Source organism: Vulpes lagopus, chromosome 19 (genome assembly GCF_018345385.1).
Source record: "Vulpes lagopus strain Blue_001 chromosome 19, ASM1834538v1, whole genome shotgun sequence".
In the NCBI taxonomy this organism is placed as follows: Eukaryota; Metazoa; Chordata; class Mammalia; order Carnivora; family Canidae; genus Vulpes; species Vulpes lagopus.
This window is the reverse complement of record NC_054842.1, coordinates 19,229,411-19,242,299: the sequence shown is the minus strand read 5'-3', so window position 1 is coordinate 19,242,299 and position 12,889 is coordinate 19,229,411. Positions and strand designations below refer to the sequence as shown.

Here is a 12,889-nt window from a genome sequence, read left to right as displayed (position 1 = left end):
CCAAAGAAATGTCCACTTAGATCACTTTCTCATAAAACTCTCATCAATGTAGAAATCAGAGTAAAACATTAAAAAGAACTATCCTTAATATCCTAAAAGAAAAGATAAGCCATTTGTGACAAGAACCAGAATGTGTAAAGAAGAAAAAATAAGAAAACTCTTCACTATTAATAAAATTCAATCAATATGAAATTCAATGAAGTTAAGGGTAAGGTTATCTTGCAAAAAAAAAATGGATTAAAAGTTAGAATATGAGAGAAAATATAATAAAAATAGAGAATCAATTAGGAAGGTGCAATATCTCATATTTCCAAAAGGAGAGAACATAATATATAGAGAGGGAGATATTATCAAGGAAATATTAAATTAAGTTTTCTCTAACAGAAGGATATGGGTCACCAGATTGAAGAAGTCTACCAGTACTTAGCACAGTGTAGGAGGAAAAAAGATCCATAGGGGATAAAGAAAAGATTATGAAGGCTTCCAGAAAAGGAAAAAAAAAAGTAACACACAAAAGATTTGAAATCAGAGTGGTTTTAGAAATTTCCAAAGAAATGTCGAAAACCTGAAAAAGTGGTGTAACATACTCCAAACTCTAATTTAAAAAGTTATTTTCAGGCAGCCTGAATGGCTCAGTGGTTTAGTGCCACCTTCAGCCCAGGGCATGATCCTGGAGACCCAAGATTTAGTCCCACGTCGGGCTCCCTGCATGGAGCCTGCGTCTCCTTCTGCCTGTGTTTCTGCCTCTCTTTCTCTCTCTCTCTCTATCTCTTTCTCTTTATCTCATGAATAAATAAATAAAATCTTTTTTAAAAAGTTATTCTCAATCCACAATTTTATACCTACCCAAACTATCAAACAAGTGTGAGATATAAAATATTTTAATACATGCCAAGTCTCAAAAAATTGCATCCTGCATACCATCTCTCCAAAAGATCTTAGGGAAAAAATCCCACAAGATCAAGAAGCAAACCAAGAAGGAGAAAGGTGTGAGATCCAGGAAGTTTCCAAAAAAAAAGACAAAAATAGAGAGAGAGAGAGAGAGAGAGAGAGAGAGAGAGATATGTGCTAATTTGAAGTCTTAGTTTGACATCCATGCATGAGGCTAGGAAAACACCAATCAGCTCTGTGGCAAGTAGAATGTCTCTAATTATGGAACTCCTATATCATAGGACATGTCTGGGAGTTGGGGAAAAAATATTCATAGATGGAAAATAATCCAATTATATAAACAAAGTAACTCTTAATTCCAGGAAAAACAAAAATTATTTATAAGAACTGAAAATGTAGTATGTCATGTGGCTCAGCTATAACAATATTTACCTACTCATAATTAGGTCAATATAATGTAAATGATTTTCATTTCTCTCTTACTCTCAACACAATGTCATCACAATTTAAAAAATGTGTTAGTAATAGCCGAAGAAACTTTAATCATATGTATAGTAGAAACCAATAGGTAGTAAAGGAAATCTTAGATCATTATGAAAAAAATAGTTTAAGCACATTATCTAGAAATACAAGTAACAGGAAAAACCCAACTAAAATAGTTTCAAGTAATTGCATATAGAGAGGGGAGCTAAAGGATTGGGAAAGTTGGCTGCTGTTTTTCTTAATTAATCTAAAGCAGAGGTCAGCAAGCTATGGTCCATGAGCCTGGTTCAGCAGGCTGCCTATTTTTGTAAATCATGTTTAATTGGATTACAGCCATGTCCACTCCTTTACAGATTATCTGTGGTTGCTTTTGTCTCACAAGAAATTGGTACAAAAACAGGGTAGAGTATTTGTAACAGAGACTGTATGGCCTGCAATGTAAGTTATTTACTTTCTGTCCCTTTACAGAAGAAACGTGCCAACCTCACATCTAGAGCAGAGGTTCTCAAATGTTAGGTACTTCAGAATCATCCAGAGGGCTTCTTAGAACACAGATTGCTGGGTCTGCCTTAGACCCTGATTCAGTCAAGCTTGGGCCTGGAGAATCTGTGTTTCTAACAAGTTTCCAGGTGATGGTGAGACAGCTGGTTCAGGGACAGGATAGTGCTTTGAGAACCACTGGTTTAAAGGAGCCTGTTTAAAAAAAAAAATCATACGTAAGTACCATGTTTATAAAACAAATTTTAAATGTTTAGAAATATAAGCTTGAAAACTCGCATGCAAATTTAGGCTAAAATAAATACAGAAACGACCTCTGGTAAATTAAATGTGACAAGAAATTGAAATGCAATTTAATTTAAAAAAACATCTTTTTAATGGAACAAAAACATTAATAAACTAAACTGGAGAAAATATGCTGTGTGTTATTAAAATAATATCTCACAGATGCAGGCATAGATGTTAACAGTTCCCAGGATCCCTGTCACTGCATGGGCACATTTCATCCAAGCGGTTAGTAGGTAGACCTCTTCTACTACCTCCTGTCATTCTGCTGTTTATCAAGGGCAGATTATGCAGAACAAAATCAGCTATGCATACAGTTATGGAAAAATCCTTTCTTTTTTATTTCCTCTTAAATATTTTCAGGATTTCCATTTAATGTCTTAGGAAAGCACTTATTTTCTGGACAGCAGAGTCTAGAAACTTGGTTTAAAACCTCAGCAGTTTAGTGCTGTCTTCAGCTCGGGGCATGATCCTGGAGACCCGGGATCAAGTCCTACGTCGGGCTCCCTGCATGGAGCCGCTTCCCCCTCTGCCTGTGTCTCTACCACTCTCTCTCTGTTTCTCATGAATAAATAAATCTTTAAAAAAATAATATAAAATAAAACCTGTTCTTCTTCCCTGTACCCCTTTCACTGACGTTGAAACTGACAGCAGGGAATCTCCTGGGTGGTAGATCCAGGATCTGCTGACCTGCTGCCCACTTCCTTCCCTTTTTTCAGTCAGCTCCCATTTGCTTTGCTTCAGATTGTGAAGGAAGGAACCCAAACCCAAACTGAATGAACCCAAACTCAAATCAGGCATGAAGAGGGGAAAAAAAAGCACTGCTAATACGGCTAACCATCTTTTTTCTTCGAGAAGCCTAAAACAAAGGAAATTCTCTGCTTCCAGAAATAGCCTTAATCAGTCACATATGTGAACATAGACCCAGTGACTGTTCAAACAATTTTCTAGCAACATAACAGGATTTTCCCAACGCACCGATTTTTTTTCCTTTTGCCCTATTATCAATATAAGTTTCTTTTTTTGTCTTTCTTTTTTCTTCTTTTTTTATTTTTTATTTTTTCAGGATCCTAGGCATGATATCACACTTTTCAATCAGGCAGGCAGGATGCTGAAAATCTGCAGTGTTTGAAAGCAAAGAGAAATGAAGGATTATTGAGAGTAGAAATAGTCCCTGGTTGGTAAAAACAAACAAACAGCTTTAAAACTCTAAGAATTGTGCCCTGCGGGGGTGGGTTTGCTGAACTGTCAGCTCTACCAGTTAATGAGGTAGTTTGTCTAATGGAGATAGAAAAGACCATTTTTAACAATGCTGGGTTTTGTGTGTGTGATTTAAAAATCAAATTGAGTGGAAATGCAGCAAATACGAAATGGTATTGTTTATTTTCTAATTAATTTGCTACAAACCACAAAATAAAAGTGTTAAATATATTAGATGGTGTGTGATATTTTAGAAGAGAAAGCGGGAAAACATTCACCTCTCATAGTCCATTTACTTTATTTTCATCAGAGAAACAAGTTGTGGTTTGAAAGTGTGAAAAGGACAATGATATTTGGGGAGGGCATCACTTTTAGGGATAAATGTGTTACATAAGCCAATAGCAAATACGGTCTCCTTTGTAAGGGACAGCGAAGTTCTGGGGAACCTGGGACCAGATGGTCTCACTGTTGATGACATTCATTTGTAATATTAATAGGCCAGGGACTCAAGGCCCTGGGGAGAATGTCATCTGAGTGAGGCCAGCCACTCACATCACAACAGCTTGTGGACTTTTTCCTGTAGGGTACAACTAGGACACCTCAGGCACTCAGTGACATAAAAGCACAGCATGGTAGAGGGGAAAGCACAGAGATGTAGCCAGATCTAGGTTCAGATTGTGACTTAGCCACAGGCTGACTCTGTGACTTTGCTGTTAAGTCAATTAAACTCATTGAGGGGGTGGCTCCATGGTTGAGCCTTTGGTTCAGGTCGTGATCCCAGGATTCTGGGATCGAGTCCCACATCAGGCTCCCATAGGAAGCCTGTGCTTCTCCCTCTGTCTATGTCTCTGCCTCTCTGTGTCTCACATGAATAAATAAATAAATTCTTTAAACAAACAAACTCATTGAGACTTAGTTTTCTCACCTGGAAAATGAGGATAACTGCCTATGGACAGCTCTAAGGGCCAGAGCTTAAAGCTCCTAAGTGAAGTGCTTGACAACACAGTAAACAAATGGAAATTACTATGAATTAGAAAATGTGGGGATTCATAATCAAGCTGGCCAACTTCACAGACTGAGAAGTCAGGAAGCCTTAATATGTCTTGGTTCTCAACTGTACCCAGATCCCACCTTTCCTTCTTCCATGACAAAAGTTTTAGTCCTAATGTTTTCCTCAAACAACTGTGCTGTGACTTCCTCCCTGCCCTGATCCCAAACCCTCTTGTCTATTCCAGTGAGCTTGTTCTCAGAAGCATATCATTTGATGAGACAATACATATGTGAATAATGAACTTTGACTTAGTGGGTTTTTTAAAAAAGATTTTATTTATTTATACATGAGAGACAGACAGGGAGAAGGAGGCAGAGACACAGGCAGAGGGAGAAACAGGTTCCATGCAGGGAGCCTGACGTGGGACTCAATCCCAGGTCTCCAGGATCAGGCCCTGGGCTGAAGGCGGTGCTAAACCACTGAGCCACCCGGGTTGCCCTTGACCTAGTGTTGACTCCACACAGGGCACTCTTCTTCTCTTGATGTTGCTTCATTTCCTCATGTACCCCTCGCAGCCACCCTCTGAAGTAAATTCTATTATCATCCCCATTGTGTAATAAAAACTGCTATGTTGAGAAGTAAGATCACTGCCCATGGGATGGAACCATGATTTGAACCTAGGCAGTCTGGCTCTAGAATCATGCTCTTGACTGTGACTCTGTGCTGGCCCTGAGATATTGTTCTTGTTTTGTGTCATGTGGGTTTACTCTCAGGGCTTTCCTTCAGTGGAGTCTAGAGTTTGAGACTTTTGCTGAATATTGGTCTTCAGGACAAAAATGAGCCCATGGAGTCTACAGTCAGCCCACCCTAGAATTGATTTCAGGCTTTTTCCATTCCTGGTCACCAGGAGTCCTAGGTCTCGATCATCCCTTGCATGTCTTTTGTGAGGGCAGAGCAATTTAACCCTCTTTAACAACATGATCTCAGTTAGAAGCTGTTAAAACTAGACAGCTCTGTGATGGCAGGATCCACATTAGCATTGTTTCATACTGTATCTCTACAGCCTACATCAGCACCAGGTGTCTAATATTAGTTAGCATTCCACTATTATTCCACAATAATATTTCACAACTGCTTTATTCCACAAAGCAGATGTGTGGATCTACGGATGGTGTTCTTACAAGAAAGGTATATACTATTGACAATGAGAAACTGATATATTTCATGGGTCTTTGGCTATATCTCTTACTTACCTTTCTTTAGGATCTAGGGGTCTCCTAGAATTGTATTTTATCTCGTTGGGTATCTCATTCCAAAAGAATGGGTTGAAATCCCGAATTTGTTTACATAAAGTATGTAACATCTTGAAAGAACCTAGGTTAGGACATCATAAAACAATGTGTCTCTAAAAGAAGCAAGAAAAAACATTCATTCATTCATTCAATCAATGTTTATTGAGTATCTGTGGCCTATCTAGTTTCCTTTTAATAGATTAAAACATTGTGGTACACAAAACAGAAAAACTCTGCCCTCCTGGTCAGTTCATTCTAATGGGAGACTGACAAAGCACTCTCACAAAAACTTAAGTGCCATGGAGAAAACTTAAAGCAGGATGAGGAATATGGAGAAAGATTACCCCAGAGTGAGGGGACATGGCTATTTAATATAGGATAGTTGTGGCTATTGTGAAATTATTTGTATATTTGATTCTATATTAGAATATAAGAATTTAAGAATAGTCAATATAGGGGAATAGCCAGGAGAGCTAGATTAATACCTGAGATTTTTCATATAATTTGATAAAGAAGAAGATATTTTTAACTTGTGATATTTATTATTTATTTATTTATTTATTTTATTTATTTATTATCTATCACTCTATTTTTTTTCCCTTACAGAATTAGCAGCTCTGAATCATTAAAGTGATAGCATTTCCCAGCCTTAAACTGAGACGCTCAACAAAAAAGGCATCCTTCTTGTAAATCAACACAACAAGATGAGAAGTGGAGAAATCATGCTGAGAAGAAGCAAGGTCATATGTTGAACTGTTTTGCCTTTTGTCCAGAAGACAGCTCAGACTCAATCCTTGCCCCATATTTACCTCCCTCACTTTGGTTCAAGACCTGAAGTGATGTGTTCCAGCCCCAGAGCACCTTTCATCCTGTGAGGCCTGAAACATGACCACCAGTAGCCACGCATGTCCCGTCCCAGCAGTGAATGGACACATGACTCACTATCCAGCTGCACCCTACCCATTGCTCTTTCCACCAGTCATTGGAGGACTTTCCCTGCCTCCCCTCCATGGCCTTCACGGCCACCCTCCTCCAAGTGGATGCAGTACCCCGTCACCTGCGAGTAAGTACCACTGCAATTTGGTCTTTTCTCTTGGTTGGCTGGCTTAACGGATGTCAGAAAACAAGGTGGTTCATATCCCTGGGTAAGTTTTCATTTTGGGGGGGTATTGGTTTCTCTTGGTCTGCAATTGTACTTTTAGTTCTATTGCAGAAATCTAATTTGAAACCTGACAAATGATGCGTTTTAGAATATGGTCCATTCAAAACTCTGTTTTCTTTTGCTCCATTTCTTAAAATGTAAACCTAAAAAAGTAATCAGCAGATATGTATGACTAACATTCCTGAAGAAATTGGCCGCTTGATAAATAATGTGGACAGAGGATTAGAAGATGATTCCATAAAAATCACTTAACAATAATGCTGGACTTAACATCAATTTTGGTTGTGAGGTCTTCTTTGAATCTCTAACTCTGCTCCTGGGTATAGATAGTATCTTTAATTGTTTAATTCATATCACGTAAGCTTTTGTGAGTGTCTTCATTCACTTTTGGTTCTGTACTAAGCTGTTCCTTACCTCTGCTCTTAACTGGAATGTTGGGTATAAAGTATTATAAGATAAAAATAGAGTTAGAATTGTTCAAGACTGATACGACTTACTTATAGAAAACATACATATTATGTGATTTTTTTAAGGCCTGCCTATTTCCGCACAAGCTGTGGTTAGCCAGTGAGCTCTTTCGCCTTTGAGAAATAGGTTGGCCATATGACACCTGGAGGTGATAAAGCACATTTATCCCATGGGGATGCATCAGGGTGCCATAGTGCCTTCTCCAGACTCTTTCACAGCTCAACAATAACTTTTGAGAGCTCTGTCTGGTGATTATTTCAAATTTTACTGCTCTTTAAGGAGTTCTTACCAGTATTGGCTTGGTACTTAAGAGATTTTCTTTTGAAGTATTACCTTAATTGTTTTGATATTTTGGTCTTTGTGCCTTAACTTCTTCTTCCCACTATGTTGTTAGCTCACTGGAAACAGGAAGTTTGCTCCACCTAACTTGTATTCCTCAGCAAATGGTAGGGTGCCTTCAGAACTAGTAGGATGTTTAGGTGTCTGGGTGTTTGGGAAGATGTTTGGATGGATGGACAGATGGACAGAGAGATGGAATGAATTTTACTACAGGGATGCTGATTGCAATCACAGTGATTATCATGCCTGATATATACTAACTGGTTTTCCTTCCTGGTATGACCTGATCATAATTCTTCCCTTCTGTGTTTTGGATTTCTGACCAGAATATGTGATCAGTAAAGTCTTTGAAATTGCTTAATAACATTCTCCCATGCTTCTCAAGTTCAAATGGAAAGTCGATACAGCCAAAGTGGTTTCTTGGCTGTCAGGAGAAGTAGAAAAAGAGCCTGTATTCAAAATATCTTGCTGACCCACGTGCCAGTTCAAACCCTGTTCACTCAACATGCAAATGATAAAATGAAGTTACTTTCAGCTAACACACGAAGCAGTCTGACAACATGATTGTTAAAGCTATTAAAATTTCACCCAGAAGCGCCTGTATCCAATTCCATAGGTCAGCCAACCTAATGGATAGCACATCTGAATGTATTTCTTTCCTCAGATCACAACTATATTTTGTAGATGTAGCCAAGGAGTTAAGGCAGTATTATTCCCATCCTGAATGATGTAATCTTGCAGATGGCAAGCCCTTAGGCAGCTGTAGACCCGAGGTCCCAGCAACTTTGGGCTACTTTAGGTGCTTATTAGTAAGATCTTTGTGCTGAATTAGCATTCATGAACACTTGAACACACTTTCAATATACAGATCCCTCACCCATCTGCTTGCAGATATTTTTAGGTCTAAGAATTCTATAGAGCAGTGCTTGGCAAACTACAGCCTGTGGGCCAAATCCAGCCTGCCATCTGTTTTTATAAATAAAGTTTTATTGGAACCCAGCCACACTCATTTGTTTACATATTGTCTATGGCAACTTTCATGCTACAGTGTTAAACCCAGGATAGCCCACAAATCCTAAAATATTTACTCTCTTGCCCTTTACAGAAAAAAATTTCTGACCCATGCCATGTAGATAAGAAGTCAAGTCATCCCAAATGTACTCAGGCTCTGTTCTCTAAGTGGTGATGTTTGATCTTCTAATTCCTTACGCTATTCTGAGTCTCAGTAGCTAGGCCTATACCTGAATGAACTGGGCTATATAATACCTAAGGCTCTACTCCATTCACCTCTAAATAAAAGGTTTGTTTGTTTGTTTGTTTGTTTGTTTGTTTTCATTTCACAGTTACTAATAAGGCACAGAGACTGTCACTACCAGGTTGAACTGTAATGCAGTTGTCATTGTTCTAGATCAGAGTTGATCAAATGATGGCAATTTTATATGATCCAACCTATAGGAGAGGTTTTGCAGTTCAGAAGAGGGAGGATAAGTAATTACAGTTTTTTTTTTTGAGGACCTTGGGGAGAAGGTGCTGAGTAACTACACATTGAAAAATGACTGGAGAAGTGGCAGAAAAAGGATGAAGAACTGAAAATTCAGGCTGGAAACATTGAAATTGGCTAACTTTATATGCTGGCTAATATCTTATTTTATTATTTCTTGCTACAGACAAAGTACATGAAAGCTGCTCAGATGAAAATCATTAAAAGAAGCTGCTGTTAATATGCAAGCTGTTAGTTGGCCCTTGAACAGGGAGTTGTCTTTGTCTTTGTTATAGTCTGAGGTTTAGAAAGACCAGGAACAAGGGTAAGGTCTTAAAAGTTAAATGTAGACTTTCTCTTGGCTAAAATTAACCATCAAATTTTATTCATGTATTGAGGTTATTTAGGGAGGTAGCTGAATTCTATAAAATCTCAATAACTAGCAGAACACATGCTTGGGTGGAAAAGCCAGCTAATCTGGAATGGGTGTTGGGAATGACTCCATAAAGAGGGTCATGTCATTGAACTATGGGATTTGCTGATGTTTCTTTCCTAATCCATACACATCCAGATCCTGTAGTTCAGCCAAAAAGAATAAATTCTGCTACCCCTGTAACAAGGTTCTTTCAGCACCATGGAATTACAAGGCCAAGAACCTTCTACCTCAAAATCTAGTGAGAACAATTTCTGTAGCAGCTACTGATACTACCCCCCATTCCTGACACTTCTCACCATTCACTTCTGATTCTCTGGTCAGCGTTCTCCCAGATGACAGCTTGAAATTTGTACATTAACCTCTTCCTTCAGGTAATACACATATCCCATTCCCACATATAAAAAGTCCTTGACCTGCCATCTCATTTACGGTCATTAAACCTCTCTAAAGTTTTCTTACATCAACTATAAACAATTTTTATTTAAAGAATAGTCTTCTATAGTAATCGTATTCAAATCTTTTAAAGATAAAGATGAGGTATGAACTTGAAAGAAAAGTTGTTCCAATAAAGGGGTAAATTCAGATAATCTCCAAGGCCTTTACAACTGTACCAGGTGAGGATTCTATATATGGCAGTTCTGATTTTCTCCTTGTCTTCATGCCCTTTGCAGCCAAACATCCCATCTTTCTTTGGTGTGTGTCAATGGTGAACTCTGTTCTGTAGCATGGAACACTTGGCCATTGGTATGACCATTCATGACAACTCACAATTATGAGTGAAAGATGTGACCACTTTCCAGAAATCTGCTCTCCAGAACTTTATAACATAAAGGAAAATAAATATTTGCAGGGTAGAGGTGGATTTAAAAATTTTCTATGTGTGTATGTCCTTGTCTTTGAATTCTGACTTAAATCTCTATACTGTAGAGTCTCTATGAGATTAGAAATCTGGAGACATGTAAGAAAAGAGGAAGTTGAGATAAGTAATAAGAAAAACTATCATGTATTGAGCATCAGTACATAATCCACTGAGCATTTAATGTATGCCATTCTTAATCTTTTTAATAGCCTCCTAATACCACTGCTAAACCATTAGTAACAGTCCCATTTTGCAGATGAAGACTGTGAGGCTTAGAAAAAGCAAAGAGCAATTACAGCTGGTTCATGTTGGTGCCAGATTCCAAGGCCAAATCTTGGAGCCCCTAAGTGAATATTTTTCCCAATGTGTTGGGTAACGAGGCCAATTTAACTGCTCAGCTAATCCCACAACTCCACCATGGCTGTCTCTTTGCCATGATGCTTCAGAGAGTCTTTGGAAATGAAGGACATTTAAAGGAATTCACAACCTCTTTAGTTCCATCCATTACTGTGGAAGCAGATATTGTTTTTCATCCACTTGAGGCATTGAGGGTGGGCCCCATTGTTAGGAAGTCACTAACATTGTTAGGAAGTCTCTGTCCTAAAGGCAGAGATCCTGTCACCTCCAGGCAAGCATGACTCCCCACAGGAGGAAAGCCTGATATACTATGCCAGGGAATGCTCAAAATTGAATGTTCCAGAGCTCTCTGTGAAAATTGGACAACTGTCTGTCTGTCTCTCTTTATGGTTCCTTTCATGGCTGCTTGTTCTGTTTTATTGCCACACATGTGCTTTTTTATAGGTTGTTGTAAGCTGGAAAATATTATTAACAGTGTTGGCTTCAGAGACTGTCTCAAAATGATCTCCGTTTAACTCTACAATCTTAAAATGAGAGTTCTTTTCCTTCTTTAATGATCAGAAAGTGCTCTCCTGTCAAAATCACAAAATAGGGTATTGACTTAAAAAAAAAAATCAACAGCCTTTTGGAGAGACAGACTGAGAGTCTCAGAGTTACCAATGACAGGACATAAACTGAATATTATTTCTATCTCTTGTCTTAAGCTAAGAGAAGCCATGTATATGCAGCTTGTCTAAAGCAGTGTATGTGGCCAAACTGGAATTCATGTTGGGTCTTTAAGACAACTGGCCCATAGGTGTTGATCATGTTTTGAATACATGCAGATTGATAGTAACTAAAACCAACTTGTTAATTCCTATTGTCCAGCACTCTTTGCTTTATACTCTTGTCTTCTTTCTACTGTAAGTTGTATTTGTCCTTAAACATACACAATGACCCCACTGGACAGGGATCATTTCTAGTTTTAAGATGTCTGGAGCTTAGTATATTATTGGTATTCAGCGAATATAATAATATGGTCCACATGCATGTATTTGTCACATTTTTTAAAAGATTTTATTTATTTATTCATGAGACACACACACACACACACAGAGAGAGAGAGAGAGAGAGAGGCAGAGATATAGGCAGAAGGAGAAGCAGACTCCCTATGGGGAGCATGATGTGGGATGGAGTCTCAGGACCCTGGGATCATGCACTGAGCCAAAGACAGACATTCAACCACTGAGCCACCCAGGTGTCCCATTTTCCTTTTTTTGAAGCCAGATAAAACTAAGTTAAAGTAAGAGAAACTTGTTAGGAATTCCAGTAAACTGAGTATAACAGTTTTGCTCATTTTTCTCTCTTTGGTCATTGAGGATCTCTGAATTTCTGAGGCTTATGGAAGTCAAAGACTTTTACCTGGATGCTTTATAAATAGTTTAAGTCTTTGGCATGATCAGACACTTTCAGTGGTCTTGTGTAGGCCTACAGCCTCATATATAGCATGTAAGAGTCTATTCCTTAAAGGTGGAAAGGTATTGATTACTGGAAAGCAGTGCCTCTCTTCCCCAATAATAAAGGAATCTTTGTGTCTTCTTGATGTCTTTACAATTTCTCCAGACTCTGGTTGAGTACAACATGTAATCCTTTGAATAGTTCTAATGAGGAGCTGGGTTCATTCTGTTTGTTGAACTTTACCCCAAAGGGATCAAGAATATGTGAACATGAATTAGAAACAGAAAGATTATTGTTCAATTTCATCAAATTAACTACAATGCCCAAAGGAGAATCTCAACTCTGGAAGTGTGTTCTTGAATAGAAATAGGCTTTCAGTCTAAAGAGACAATTGTAAAAACAGGAATGGATTTTCCTCTGACTTACTTTTGCCAATGACTATTCCTACGGAGAGCATGTTGAAAGTATACCAAAAAAAAAAAAAAAAAGAAGACTCAAAATGGAGAGAAGAGAGAGATTGGTGGTTTAGACGTAATATTAGGTTCCTTTAGATACTCTGTTTATTAGATAAACAGAGACATTTTAAAGGAGAATTTTTGACCTTAGGAAGATGAACTTCTGAAAATAGCCATAACAGCTCTGAGTTGGCTATGAGATATGAGACTTTCCATGTGTTCCAAATTTCTGTACTGATGAAATCATCAATCTGCA

General features: G+C 38.2%; 1 long non-coding RNA gene across 1 annotated transcript in view; it reads left to right on the top strand.

Annotated features, from left to right (window-relative positions):
• The window catches only part of LOC121478796, a 333,544-nt gene extending 326,848 nt beyond the window's left edge, over positions 1–6,696 (top strand). The window contains exon 5 of the long non-coding RNA XR_005984587.1: positions 6,247–6,696. This is a non-coding gene — a long non-coding RNA (uncharacterized LOC121478796). The remainder of the gene's footprint in view (positions 1–6,246) is intronic.
• Positions 6,697–12,889: the final 6,193 nt, after the last annotated feature.